The sequence below is a fragment of the Cyclopterus lumpus genome, chromosome 9, assembly GCF_009769545.1.
Source record: "Cyclopterus lumpus isolate fCycLum1 chromosome 9, fCycLum1.pri, whole genome shotgun sequence".
NCBI classification, from domain to species: Eukaryota; Metazoa; Chordata; class Actinopteri; order Perciformes; family Cyclopteridae; genus Cyclopterus; species Cyclopterus lumpus.
Window position 1 is genome coordinate 22,421,247 of NC_046974.1, and position 15,385 is coordinate 22,436,631.

Consider the following 15,385-nt stretch of genomic DNA (forward strand, 5'->3'; position numbering starts at 1 on the left):
TGCTAAGCATTCACTGACAATGTTAATTTTAAGTATCCTTAAAGATAATTCATGTTTTTTACTGTTAGTTTATAGGCACTTGCAGCACTTGGTTGATGTTGTTTTTAAGCCACATAACCTGACAATGACCAAGAAGCTGTTCTAACCATAATCCACGATTATAATTTATTTGTTTTTGTGACTAAACCTGAAAAAACATTAACTCGGCTGTGCAATCTCATTTTATTTAATTGTACATCTCTGTTTATCTTAACAACTGTAGCACAGAAAACCAAAAGAAAAAAGTCCCTCGACAACAGAAACAATAGCTCCACAGATGGTTTGCTTGCGTCGTCGTTAGAGCGCCATCACTTGTGGGCATGTGCCACCCTCTGTTTTCAGTCTGTTACATAAAATAACCAGAAGAACTGTTACCTTCGCTGGGAGTTGATAGAAAAACATCTCCACTGGTCGTGCGGCTCTGCACGTGAACCTGCTGCAAGAAATATATGCGAGCAGGCGGATGGTCGAGAGCTATTGGTGTCCTGACTGCTTGAGCCTCTCAGTATGTCTGTCAGTGGGAATCAGGGGGACTGTGGGAGCAGCGGCACTTCCATATGGACCGCATTCTGTTCTGTGTGTGTGTGTGTGTGTGTGTGTGTGTGTGTGTGTGTCGTAAGATTGTGAGTATGCCTGTGTGTCCAGCTGTCCATGAATAATTACGTAGCACTGCATATTCCTTTTTTTATTCCTGTTTTTACACTGTCTGCATCAGTTACACACACACACACACACATATCAGATCGCCGCACTCTTTGTGTGTCGTTCCTCTGTAGGTCAATAAGTTGACAGACAATGCAGACACCGCGTATAAACATCTCAACATAGATTGATCGGTGATTGATATTTTACAGCGGCATCTATCTGCCCCACGGCTGTGGGTTGGTCATACTGTTCCTTTCTCATGAACAGTCATGTCCGTGTGTGTGTGTGTGTGTGTGTGTGTGAAGTGTGTGTTTCTCCATGCACACTGAGTCACATTATGCTGAGGAAAAAGAAAGTCTCCATTTGGATCAAAGCTAAATTGCGGTGAGAAATGTGACCCTTTTCAAAGCCCAGATCCGGAGAGAATTAAACTACGGTGGGATAAAAATGAAGATTTTAAGCAACAACAAAAAAGGCCTTATGCAGCACAGTGGTGACCCAGGATACAATTACCAGAACTGGTTCAATTATTTATTGGGTCTAGATCTATCAAGCACTCCACCCATTGAACAGGCGGTACCTCAGAAACTACAGCAGGTACAGCACAAACCGCTGTGTGTGTGTGTGTGTGTGTGTGTGTTGTCGTCAGCCTGTCTGGTGTCACTGATCTGTGCAATTGCTTTGATTGACGTGTTGCTCTGTGGAAACCTGCGATGTCAGACTGTTAAAGGAAAATTCCACCATTGAATACTTAATGTCACAGTGCAGCGGCGTCTCACTCCCAGGGAGGGGCGGGGCCAGATGTTGGGGACATTCGGGGCTCAGCCAGAGCTCTAGGGGTCTTTACCCCACTAACCTATAGCACCTATAGTTATAGCTATGGAAAAACATCCTGTTGAGCCAACATCCTATTTTGTATCTATTGTTCTCCCATAACACAACCCATGTTGAGAGAGGCAAACATTTTAAATTGCATAACATACGTACGGGAGGAATTTAGCGTGAACGGTATTACTAATCTTGAAACTACATCTTTGTCATTCAAAGAATGAATTGTGACCGATCTGCTGCATTTGAAATGTTGGAGGAGAGGTGCCGCTGCAGTCGGGCCTGTGCCATGTGTCAAACTGCTGCTAATAATAATAATAATAATAATAATGTCAGCCGTTACTAATAATTTGTAACAACTGTGAATTGTTGACTTGTGTCCATGGAACAGAAGCGATTGATGCTTTTAAAATTCAAAACAATTACAAATTTGAGCAGAAAAGATCAACACAAAAATGTGTTGCTAACTATTTTGATAGGTGATAGAACAAGTTGTTCTTAAAGTAAAAAAGACAAACATGTTATTGCTCATTAAATGTGAGGTGTTGCTGCTTTTCTTAGTCTTAAATTATATATATTTTTTCTAACAGTTGATTGAACTAAACAATAAATTTGATGACTCACTATGACGAGCATTTTAGAATTTTCTGACATTTTATAGTCCAAACAATAAATCGCTGAGAAAGTAAACAGAAGATTAGAGCTCAACAGTAATCAATCACCAGAACTATTCTGATAATCAACATATTGTTATTTTAACAAAACGCCTATGTTTTGATTTTCTCACTCGTCAGTACAGGCCAACTAAATATATAAATGTTAAAACACTTTAAAATGTCGCCATCAGCTCTGGACTATTGTGGCATTTCACACAATGTGATGGACATCTGTGCACCAAAACCTTCTGGAGACAATGAAAACCATTGATTGAATAAAAATTAATACCTAGAAACCATTAAGCAGATGAAACAAACCAACAAAAAGAAAGGGAACAAATAGGTGCACATGCTTTAAACGCACACTCACGCACACACACACACACACACACACACACACACACACACACACACACACACACACACACACACACACACACCAGAGCCTGAGACTTCAGCTCCCCACCTGATTTACTGAACAACATTGACTGAGTGATTGATTATGAGCCTCATCATTCACAGAGAGGCATCTGCATCCCACCACAATCTCACCACTGAGAGCTGTGTGTGTGTGTGTGTGTGTGTGTGTGTGTGTGTGTGTGTGTGTGTGTGTGTGTGTGTGTGTGTTCATGGAGATTTGTCTGCAGTATGTGTAGGAAGAGACCATCTGTTCATGTCTGACATGATCATATATTTACAGTTTTCTTCTGTCAGTGATCTTGTGTTTTGCACCACACACACACACACACACACACACACAAAACCGCAGTGAGGTTAAACTGTGTGTAAACAGCACTTGTAACAGGTTGTCTTGGCATCAGGAAAGTCAACCAGAATCAGATCATCCAGTAATAATGAGCGGAGCTGGTGGAAGTCACTTTAGGGGAGGCGGGGCTTCCAAGGCTCCGACTCAGAGGATGCTCGTTGCTTGTTTCTTGTTTCTTGTTTCTTGTTTCTTGTTTCTGTTTCTTTAGCCACGATCAGAATCACAAACACAATCTCCCCTCCTCTTCCCAGAATACAGGATTTAAGGGCAGACTGCGCGGAATTTAATCCAGATTGAAAGTCACGCGTGCAGTCACACGAGGTCTCTTCCCCATCATATCCTGGACCTGGAGGTGTCTGATGCCTGGTGAGCCGGCCTCCCGCGTTGGCCCTGCGATCAGCAGGCCGGCTCACCAGGCATCAGACACCTCCAGGTCCAGGATATGATGGGGATAATTTGTGATATTGGGCTATACAAAATAAACTGAATTGAATTTAATTGAATATCGGGCTACACACTGAACAAAATGTCACAGATGTACCTCTTTCCCCCTAAAAAAAGACCTAAGTGAGAGAGGGATGAAAGGTCTGGGTGGAAGCCGGTGAACGCGTCTCCTCCACAGCTTCCAGCGCGGATGTATTTACATAACTTCACCCGAAACTCTGCTTTTAGCACACACACACACACACACACTCACACACACACGCACACACACTAAAGTGTGAGCAAATGAGCCGCTGAGGATTACAACTAAATAAAAACAATATAGACAAAAGACGAAATAGCAATTTCGCCAACAAGTAGATCCACTGAACTCAAGACGCGGTTTTGCTTTTGCCGCGCGCAACAATGCAAATCGTGATTTCAACCTGTCGCGTTCACAACGGATACTAATTTTACAAATAATAATAATAATAATAAAAGATGAGGCTATATTCGTGTCCTACCTGCATGTTGTCCTGTGTTATAACGGCGACACCGACGGCTGGTTTCTGCACGAGTGTGTGTGTCTCTGCGCGGACCCTCAACCTCCGACTGCCGCTCCACGGGATGCGAAGGAATGCGCGCGCGCGAGGGAGGGCGTGTGTGTGTACGTGTGCGTGTGTGTGTGTGTGTGTGTGTGGGGGGGGGGGGGGGGCGTGTAACATATTCAAGTCATGCTCCGCTCATGCATGACTCGGGAGGATTTAATGCAGCATTAATATATATATATATATATATATATATATATATATATATATATATATATATATATTAATGCAGCATTAATATATATATATATATATATATATATATATATATATATATACCCCGCAATAAAACTGCCTTTGTAAAGCTTTCAATGGTCAATTTGTGTTAATATGTAATTGGGTTATTTTTTTATTAAATTGTTATTGATATTATGGTAACCTGAGATTTGCATGTAAAACAAGGGACCAACTGGTTTGACCTGTTTTCATTCATCACCATGATTACTGCAGCCAATTTCAGTATGTCAAGAGAGGGAGATCCTGTGTGTGTTGCATTCGACTACAGCACGTGTGTGTGTGTGTGAGTGTGTGTGTGAGTGATTGTCATTAGAGTGATTGGTACAGAAATGCAATTAAAGCCCTGCTGTAAAATCTGTGTGAGCTTGGTTGGGAACTGAATCAATTTAGGTGACCTTGGCTCTCTGTGAAGCTGCCAAGAGAGAGAGGGGGAGGGAGGGAGGGAGAATGAAGGGAGAGGCAGACAGAGAGAGAGAGACTGAGACAGAGAGAGAGGTACAGAGAGAGAGAGAGAGAGAGAGAGAGATGCTAAACAGCTATCAGTCCAGGTCAAGCATCCTCTCTCATCACCCTGATTGCATAATGAAAAGCCAAGAAATGTAAATAGCCATCAGGATGAATGAGGAAAGGCCATCTGTCTAATAAAACTGCTTTCTATTAGCCACCACTGATTACATGTTTCCTCAGAACACACACAGCATTTTGAGCACATATTCATTCACATGGCGTTTAATTTAAAAGCTAAACCTACATTATGTCTACTGTAAAGATTGAACCAGTTTCTAGGTGTCAGCTAGTTGTGTTACACACAGAAAAGTGGTCAATTATCCTCCAGGCCTGCTGAATATGCACAAACGTCTGCTTTCCATCCTCATTTCAGTTTGCATTTATCTTGTTAGGAATTGCATATAAAAATATAATTTGTAATGTAATAATTTATCGTTTATAGAGAATAATGACCAAACATTACAACACACTAAATCAAACATAAAATAATACAGTGCCGTAAACATACGACGACAAAAAACGGGAGGATAGTTCATCAATTTGACACAAATGAATTGAACATGTGAATAATATATAAATGTAAGAGGACCCACAATGGGATCACTCAGTTATGCAAGTCTATGATATTCAATGTTGGACAAACGACATTAAAAACACTACAGGTTGGTGAGAAAATGACCGTGCTGATTGTAAATGGGCTGTTTTGAGGAGACGCAACACAATAAACAAGCGCATGGTCCCTTAGTAAAAGGTCCAGAAGGTCAGGAGAAGATTATCTCTCTCTTTCTTGAAGTTCTTATCTCTAAGGGACTTTTTACAAAGTGGATTATACATAATCTCAAATCAGCATCCTCGTCCTTGTCTCACACGTTATCTCCATCTCCTCCTCCTCCTCCTCCTCCTCCTCCTCCTCCTCTCTCAACTTGTTTTCCACTCCATTCCCGCCTCACACACATACACACACACACACACACGCACACACACACACAGGCACATACACACACACACATACACACACACACACACACACACACACACACACACACACACACACACACACACACACTTGACATCGATTTGTCTTTCTCCGCACAGCAGAAGGGATAACAGTTATCAGAGAGTGGCTTAGTAGGACAAACAATCAGTGCAAGGCTCAGCTCCATCTGAACTCACAGAGAAGAAACATGGAAACAGCTCTGAATGAAGATCGGCAGCAGTCGCCCTGATCCTTGAGTGTGTGTGTGTGTGTGTGTGTGTGTGTGTGTGTGTGTGTGTGTGTGTGTGTGTGTGTGTGTGTGTGTGTGTGCATGGATAGGGTGGTATTGGACCTGGGGTGGTTGGGTAAAACAAAGACCGAAAGTGTCTCATAGGTTTAATACGGCATGTACGAACCTACGAGTGACTTCAACATCTCAGATTAGGTTCTTAAGGAAAATTGTTTATTGTTTTCATTATATTTGTATTCTGTGTTTATCTTTATTGTTATGCACCTTTCACCAGGTCAAATTCATCATATGTTCAACATATCTGGCAAATAAACACTTCAGATTCAGATTCAGATTCTAGTGCCAGCGTCCTCACCGATGGCCGTCGAGTGATTCGCAAACACAAATAACTTCTGTGTTCTTGGTATTTGTGACATGTGATCTGTGTCCATATTCATGATGGGGATTTATATTCTGTCACATGTCATACGGGAAACAAATCCCAGCGCTAGCTGGTCTGATCAGAGTGTATTTAACAGTTTTCATGCCATTCAGTCCTTTTTCCACATCAATGAGACAGCAGTGGATTAGCAGCGGATCTCCCGCGAATAATTATTTGCTACTGTAAAGTAAGTCCCCATGACAGGAGGAGGCGTGGCCTCATCAAAGATCTGCTGCAGGCTGAGGGGAGAGCGAGAGTCCCAGAGAGAGAGAGAGCCTCACAGCTGGGAGGATACAGCCTTTCACCTTTTGAAGAAATAAAAGAATAAAGACACACACACACACACACACGCACACATGCACACACACACGCACACATGCACACACACACGCACACACATGCACACGCACGCACACACGAGCGCACACGCACGCACACACGTGCACACATGCGCACACAAACAAACACATGCACACACACACACACACACACAGCAGCAGCTCGAGTGTAAGTCGCCCCTCAGAAGGATTTCCCGTTTCTATGGAGAGGAATGTCTATATTTAGGAGCGCTATAAAAAGATCTTTCTGTGGCTCGTTGACACTTTGCGTTCATGTCTGAAATCCGCCTTTCTTTTTCTTTTTCTTTTCTTTTGTATTGTGTATTATCTTATGATCTCCGTGTGTCTCGTTATCTCGAAAGCACTCAAATGACATTCATGCTCTCTATGAATGAAACGTGTGGACGATGAGCTGCAGTTTGTCTCGGTGACATCACCTCAGAGAGGAGAGAGGAGACCAAGAGAGAGCACCAGGAGAGAGGACCAGGAGAGAGGAGACTAGGAGAGAGGACCCCAGGAGAGAGGACCAGGAGAGAGGAGACTAGGAGAGAGGACCCCAGGAGAGAGGACCAGGAGAGAGGACCAGGAGAGAGGAGCCCAGGAGAGAGGAGACCAGGAGAGAGGACCAGGAGAGAGGAGACCAGGAGAGAACCAGAAGAGAGGAGACCAGGAGAGAGGACCCGGAGAGAGGACCAGGAGAGAGGAGACCAGGAGAGAGGACCAGGAGAGGACCAGAAGAGAGGACCAGGAGAGAGGAGACCAGGAGAGAGGACCAGGAGAGAGGAGACCAGGAAAGAGGAGGCCAGAAAGAGGACCAGGAGAGAGGACCAGAAGAGAGGACCAGGAAAGAGGACCAGGAGAGAGGACCAGGAAAGACGACCCGGAGAGAGGACCAGAAGAGAGGACCAGGAAAGAGGACCAGGAAAGAGGACCAGGAGAGAGGAGAAGGTTTGGTTTTTAAAATACGTTTATTCCTCCACATTCATGGAGAACATCATCATGTTAGTTCAGCCTTAATAAAACAACTTAAATACATTAATAAAACCAACTCTTCCAGCCTCAGAACAGCAAAACAGACAAAACAAAACAAACAACAAAACCAACACAAATGATTTGGCGCATATACATTTACACAACAGAAGATAGAGCCCTCTATTTCCACCCTGACCACGAGAAACCGACCCTTCACCACCTCAGTGAGGAGCTAAGTGAGACTTCAGAGATCAACGCCCTCTTCTTCAGATCCAGAGTCAGCCCAGAAGTAACAAGTGAATCAATGACTGACACGTACTCATGACCTTTTAGTCCTTTTCTTCACTACTTTCCCCTCCAGTGCACCCCGTAAATACGTAATGTGTTTCTTCAGCCTGTAGCGCTTCCTCTCGTCCACCAGTTTGTTCAGCATGCCCACTGACCTGATGAACTTACTGGTGTCCCTAAAGTAATCGCTCACTTTAGCTGTTTTGTTAAAAGTTTCATCCAGAAACGAGTTTATTTCCTCTAGAGAGTAGAGATCAGTACTCTTCTTTGCAATGAAAGGTGCAGCGTCAGACCCAGAGTCAATCACCATATCACCTCTGCAGGACTCCTGGCTGTTAGGGACCCCCTGCTCTGCACCTGCACCCCCACGGAGGTCTTTCCCACTGGTGGAAGCCTCTTCCTCCATGTTCTCCAAGGCCTGAGAACTGATGCTCTCAGCAGCAGCAGTAACCTGCTGCTCCTCGGCTTGTTTCTGCTGCTCTTCCCGCAGCTGTGCGTCAGGGCCACCCCCCGCCGCTCTGCCAACACCGCAAACTGCCGCCGCTGCGCCGGTCTCCGCTCCGCCGGTCGCCGCTTCTCCAGTCTCCGCTCCGCCGGTCGCCGCTTCTCCAGTCTCCGCTCCGCCAGTCTCAATTTCGCCGGTCGCCGCTCCTCCAGTCTCTGCTTCGCCAGTCTCTGCTTCGCCAGTCGCCGCTTCGCCGGTCGCCGCTCCTCCAGTCTCTGCTTCGCCAGTCGCCGCTTCGCCAGTCGCCGCTTCGCCGGTCTCTGCCTCGCCAGTCGCCGCTTCGCCGGTCGCCGCTCTACCAGTCGTAGTTTCGCCGGTCGCCGCTCTGCCAGTCGCCGTTTCGCCGGTCGCCGCTCCTCCAGTCGTAGTTTCGCCGGTCGCCGCTCTACCAGTCGTAGTTTCGCCGGTCGCCGCTCTGCCAGTCGCCGTTTCGCCGGTCGCCGCTCCCTCGCCGGCCGCCGCGGAGCCGGCCTGCTTTCTGCGTGGACACGCAAACCGCTTGTGGCCCATGTCTCCACACTCGAAGCAGCGGAGCTGCCCCGAGCTGGCGTACAGCATGTAGGCGCCGTCCCCGTGCTTCACCCTGAAGGACACCTCCAGGCTCTGTGCAGGTGAGTCCAGGAACATGAGCACCTGCCGCCTCAGAGACTGGACGTGCCTCAGTTTGGGGTCTTTACAGCCCAAACTCACCGTCTTTAGACCGCTGGCGAATTTGCCAAACCTCCGGAGCTCATTTAGAATCGCTTCACTTGAGATAAACGGCGGAACACCGGACACGGTGATCCGCGTGGAGGGCGCTGACATCGGGGACACCTGCACGTAGGCGTCCCTGATGAACACGCCGCTCTCGATCAGCTGGTACACGTGCGTCTCCTCCTTTAGGAACACGACCACCGCCCGGTTCATACGGGACGCGAAGGACAGGTTGTCATGGCCGACCTGCTCCCCGACAGCCAGCAGCACCTCCTCCACGGTAACGCCGCTATCCGGCGGCATGATCCTCACGCCCTGCCGGAGCGACGGAGGCGGCGCCCCGGAGGACGCCATTCCTCCGAGAGCACCTCGATCAACCTCCGATCCCTCGAACACAAAGTCAGGTGAACAGTTGTCGATTCACCTGGTCAGCACGCGAGGTTCACCTGGTAGAACCAGGGACACTATCCACCTACTGGTTCAAACAACCCGCCACTCGCATATCCTCCACCACGCTCACACTCACCGGAACCGGAAAGAGAGGAGAAGGAGAGAGGACCAGGAGAGAGGACCAGAAGAGAGGACCAGGAAAGAGGACCAGGAGAGAGGACCAGGAAAGAGGACCAGGAGAGAGGACCAGAAGAGAGGACCAGGAAAGAGGACCAGGAGAGAGGAGACCAGGAGAGGGGAGACCAGGAAAGAGGACCAGGAGAGAGGAGACCAGGAGAGAGGACCAGGAGAGAGGACCAGGAAAGAGGACCAGGAGAGAGGACCAGAAGAGAGGACCAGGAAAGAGGACCAGGAGAGAGGAGACCAGGAGAGAGGACCAGGAGAGAGGAGACCAGGAGAGAGGACCAGGAGAGAGGACCAGGAGAGAGGACCAGGAAAGAGGACCAGGAGAGAGGACCAGAAGAGAGGACCAGGAAAGAGGACCAGGAGAGAGGAGACCAGGAGAGAGGAGACCAGTAGAGAGGACCACACTGTAATAAAAATCAATGTGGTTCAACTTGGATTTACAAGTCGCTACAACTCATGATTTTTAGTTGACTTTAGCTTTGGATTGCTCTATGTAAGTTCACATGACTGTATAGTACATGTTTATTCAACTTAACAATGGAAGTTCAAAAGATATATAACTTATTATCATGCATTATGTTCACTTATCCAACTAATGATTTCAACTCTCTTATTTAAGTTCGAAGGACATTTTGATCACCTAAAGTATGCATCGTTTCAAATGACAATTTATAGTTATAACAAACACCATGTCTTGTGGCAAAAATCGTATTTATTTTTTTGCATCAAAACAAATTATTTTTACATTAAAACAACTTCCACACTTTGGTTAAACAGAATATTCACAAAAAGTTCAGACCTTAAAGTCAATGTATTAACATTAACATGTTTAGACCAACCAGTAAACAAATTATATAATAATTCTAATTCCTTGAATAGAAGACTGTTCTAGTGAATGTGTTTAAGTGAGACTGCGCTCAACGTGTAAATGTGTCACAACCGTCACTAGACGGTAGTGCTTTTATTTTTGTTGTCTTGTCACTTCCTGTTTTACTTTGAAATCATCCTCCTGTGTCATGTCTGCTGTCTTTACTTCCTCATATGTGATTACCTCTCCCTGCCCTGATGTGCTTCACCTGTGTCTCGTTAACTCCCCTCCCAGTGTGTATATATACTCTGTGCTTCACTTGTCTCGTTGCCAGTTCGTTTTTCTTCACCTGTGAGTCAACTTACCAGTGTTTTTCCTGCCTGATATCCTGTTCTGATTCCGACGTCCCTTCGTTTCCGAGTAAGCCCGATCCCTGCCTGTACCTCTGCCGAGTTTGACTGCCTTCCTGTGAATGACCCTGGACTGTTTACGTTGACGATTCTACTCTCCCCTGAGTGAGACAGCTGCTCTCACCACAGCGGGTCAGAGCCTTGCCGACCGGCCTCAGTCCCTCCCCAGTTACATCGGGAGAACCTTCAGCGGTCCTTCTCCAGAGACTCGATCCTGTTGCAATATTACCTTTATCAATAAAGGAATCCTTGTGAACTTTACTCTCTGCCTCGGGTCGTGCATTTGGGTTCTTTCATTAGTGCTCCGGCGTGACAGGACGAACTGGCCTCGTCATGAACCCAGCCGACCTCGACCGCATGAAGGAGGAGATCTCCGGCCAGGCTCAGCGTTTGGGCAGCCACGAACACATGTTGAAATCTCTCATCGACAGCGTGGCCCAGATTTCGACACAGCTCGCTGAGCTAAGTCGCGGCGCTTCTCCGCCAGCTCCCCCGCCTGTTGCTGCTTCCCCGGCGCTGCCGGGTGGATCCACCTCCGAGCCTCACATCCCCTCACCCACCAAGTACAGCGGTAACCCAGACACTTGCCGAAATTTCATTACCCAGGTACGTCTGGTGTTTCTGGCCCAGCCTTCCCGGTTCCGTGATAAGTCAGCCAAGATAGCTTACATAGCTAACCTGTTGGATGGTCCTCCTTTAAGTTACTTCAATGCCCTATATGAGCAGCAAGCTCCGCCGGTCCTCTCTTTTGAACTGTTTGCCACAGAATTAAGGAGGATTTATGACCATCCCGTCCGGGGACAACAGGCGGGTCAACGATTGCTTAAGCTCCGGCAGGGGAAGAAGTCAGTAAGGGAATTTGCCAGCGAGTTCCGCTCCCTAGCTGTGGACTCCGGCTGGAATGACCTGGCTCTACTTACCGCCTTCCAGAGCGGACTCAATCGGTCCATCGGCAGGGAGATCGCCCTACGGGAGGAGCAGCAGTCGCTGGATGGAGCCATTGCCTCTGCCATCAGGATCTCCGACCAGATGGCGCAGTGGAATCCTGAAGACTCAGCTGTTCGCTTTTCTGCACCACCTGTAGAGTTCCCCAGAGCTGTTACTCTCCATGTCGATGCCCGAGCCGCGGAGGGAGAGGAACCCATGCAGATTGGTCGCACCCTGACCCTGTCCAATCCCGCTCGCCTACAACCCCTGGTTCTTCTTCGCTCTTCCTCTGCCTCGCTCCAGCAACCGGTTCTGGTGGACTCCGGTTCCGATGCGGATCTCATGGACTATGCTCTCGCCAAGAGACTCGGCCTTCGGGCCTTCGGGCCTTCCGTCTTCAACGTCCCCTGGAGGCTCGTGCCTTGGATGGCCGCCTCATTTGCAGGGTCACTCACCGGTCCCAACCGGTCACCCTCCTGTTCCCGGACAAGCACACTGAAACACTATCCTTTCACCTGTTTCACTCACCCTCGCATCCCCTGCTCCTAGGCCTCCCATGGCTGAAGCTGCACAACCCGCATGTGGACTGGAGTACTGGGAGAATCCTCGCCTGGGGCCCCCGGTGTGCACGTTCCTGTGGGGCCAGGGTGGCACCCATTTCGGCTCCAGGACCTCCTGATCTCTGCCTAGCTCCGGTCTGCACCTCCCAGCTATCCGGCTCTCTGGACAAGGTACCTCTTTGTTATCACGACCTAAAGCAAGTTTTTAACAAAGCCCGTGCCTCTGCACTTCCTCCTCATAGACCATATGACTGTGCGATTGAGCTCCGTCCCGGCACCCATCCTCCCCGGGGGAGACTATTTTCACTGTCTGTTCCAGAAACTGCTGCCATGAGGAGCTATGTGGAGGAATCCCTGGCGGCCGGTCTCATCCGCCCGTCCTCCTCTCCTGCTGGCGCTGGATTTTTCTTTGTAGAAAAGAAAGATAAATCCCTCCGCCCTTGCATCGACTACAGGGGTCTCAACGACATCACGGTCCGCAATAGGTACCCTCTTCCTCTCATGTCCTCTGCCTTCGAGCTGATTCATGGTGCCAAGGTTTTCTCCAAGCTGGATCTCCGCAACGCATATCATCTCGTGAGGATCAGGGAGGGAGATGAGTGGAAGACTGCCTTCAACACCCCCAGTGGACATTACGAGTACCTAGTAATGCCGTTTGGATTAACCAATGCCCCTGCTGTGTTTCAGGCTCTCGTCAACGATGTGTTACGTGACATGCTGAACAGTTTTGTTTTTGTGTATCTGGACGATATCCTCATCTTTTCTCCTGATGAGTCCTCCCACATTCAGCATGTCCGTCAGGTACTTCAGCGCCTCCTGGAGAATCAGCTGTTTGTCAAAGCAGAGAAATGTGAGTTTCACCAGCCTTCGGTTTCCTTCCTGGGCTTCATCATTTCGGAGGACAACATTCAGATGGACCCCGACAAGGTCAATGCCGTCAGAAGTTGGCCTACCCCTAACTCCCGCAAGGAGGTGCAGCGGTTTTTAGGGTTCGCCAATTTCTACCGCAAGTTCATCCGTAACTTCAGTGCTGTCGCTTCACCCCTGCATAACCTCACCTCTCCTAAGTTCCCCTTCAGGTGGTGTGATAAGGCTGAAGGGGCCTTCCAACGCCTTAAAGTGTCCTTCACCACCGCTCCCATTCTCTCTGTTCCTGATCCTACGCTCCAGTTCATAGTTGAGGTGGACGCCTCGGATGTCGGTGTTGGGGCCGTTCTGTCCCAACGGTCCTCTACCGACGATAAGCTGCACCCCTGCGCTTTCCTATCGAGGAAACTTTCTGCGGCGGAACAAAATTACGACATCGGGAACCGGGAGTTGTTGGCCATCAAGGTGGCTCTGGAGGAATGGCGTCACTGGCTGGAGGGGGCGGAGCTACCTTTTCTAGTCTGGACCGACCACAAGAATCTGGAGTATCTTCGGACCGCAAAGAGGCTGAATTCCCGGCAGGCAAGGTGGGCCCTGTTCTTTACCCGTTTTGACTTTGCTCTCTCCTATAGACCAGGGTTGAAGAATGGCAAGCCTGATGCTCTGTCCCGAGTTCCGTCCTCAGAGGGTCCTGTTGCCGTGCCTGAACCTATCCTGCCTGCAGCCTGTGTGGTTGGGGCTTTCAAGTGGAGGGTGGAGGAACAGGTCATCCAGGCTCTTCAGACCTGTCAACCGCCGGACGGCGTCCCTCCCAATCGGTTGTTTGTTCCACCTCACCTCCGCTCCCAAGTCATCCAGTGGGCCCACGCTTCACGATTGGCATGTCACCCCGGGGTCCGACGGACCTTATTTATGTCCCGACAGCGTTTCTGGTGGCCCGCCATGGAGAAGGACATCACCGAGTTCATTGCGGCCTGTCCGGTTTGTGACTCCTGCAAATTGTCCCACAAGCCTCCTGTGGGTCAGCTTCACCCTCTGCCTGTCCCCCTGAGACCCTGGTCACACATCTCCCTGGACTTCGTCACTGGACTGCCTCCCTCTGCAGGTAACACCACCGTCTTAACGGTGGTAGACAGGTTCTCCAAAATGGTTCACTTCATTGCTTTGCCTAAGCTTCCGTCTGCTAAGGAGACTGCTGAGGCACTCCTGTCTAATGTTTTCCGCATTCATGGTTTCCCTGTTGATGTGGTTTCTGATCGAGGTCCCCAGTTCACTGCTCTATTCTGGAAGGCCTTCTGCTCCCTCATCGGTGCCTCCGTCTCCCTGTCCTCCGGCTTCCATCCGCAGTCCAATGGACAGACTGAACGCCTCAACCAGGAGATGGAGACCACACTACGCTGTCTGGTCACCCAGAACCCCGCCGCCTGGAGTCAGCAGCTAGTGTGGGTGGAGTATGCACACAATTCTTTACCCTGCTCATCTTCTGGTTTATCCCCGTTTCATGTGGTGTTCGGGTACCAGCCCCCCGCCTTCCCGTCCTTGGAAAAGGAGGTTGCTGTCCCCTCTGCTCTAGCCCTTATTCAGCGGTGCAAACGCACCTGGAGCCGGGCCAGGCGCTCCCTTCTCATCAGTTCGGAGCGTTACAAGAAGGCCGCTGATCGCCGCCGCACTCCTGCTCCAGAGTACCAGAACGGCCAACGTGTCTGGCTGTCCACCCGCAACCTTTCCCTACATATGGAGAGCAGAAAACTGGCACCCAGGTTCGTTGGTCCTTTTCCCATCACTAAAATCATTAATCCTGTCACGGTGCGTCTGAAACTCCCCAGGACCATGAGAGTGCACCCAGCTTTCCACGTCAGCCAGATCAAACCCGCTAAGGAGAGCTCGTTGGTGCCCACTGCCCAGCCCCCGCCTCCCCCCCGACTTGTGGATGGGGGTCCTGTTTATACCGTCCGCAAGCTCCTGTCCTCTCGCAGACGTGGCCGCGGGTTTCAATACCTGGTGGACTGGGAAGGTTATGGACCTGAGGAACGTTCCTGGGTGCCCGCCTCGCACATCGTTGACCCTTCCCTCATCCACGAATTC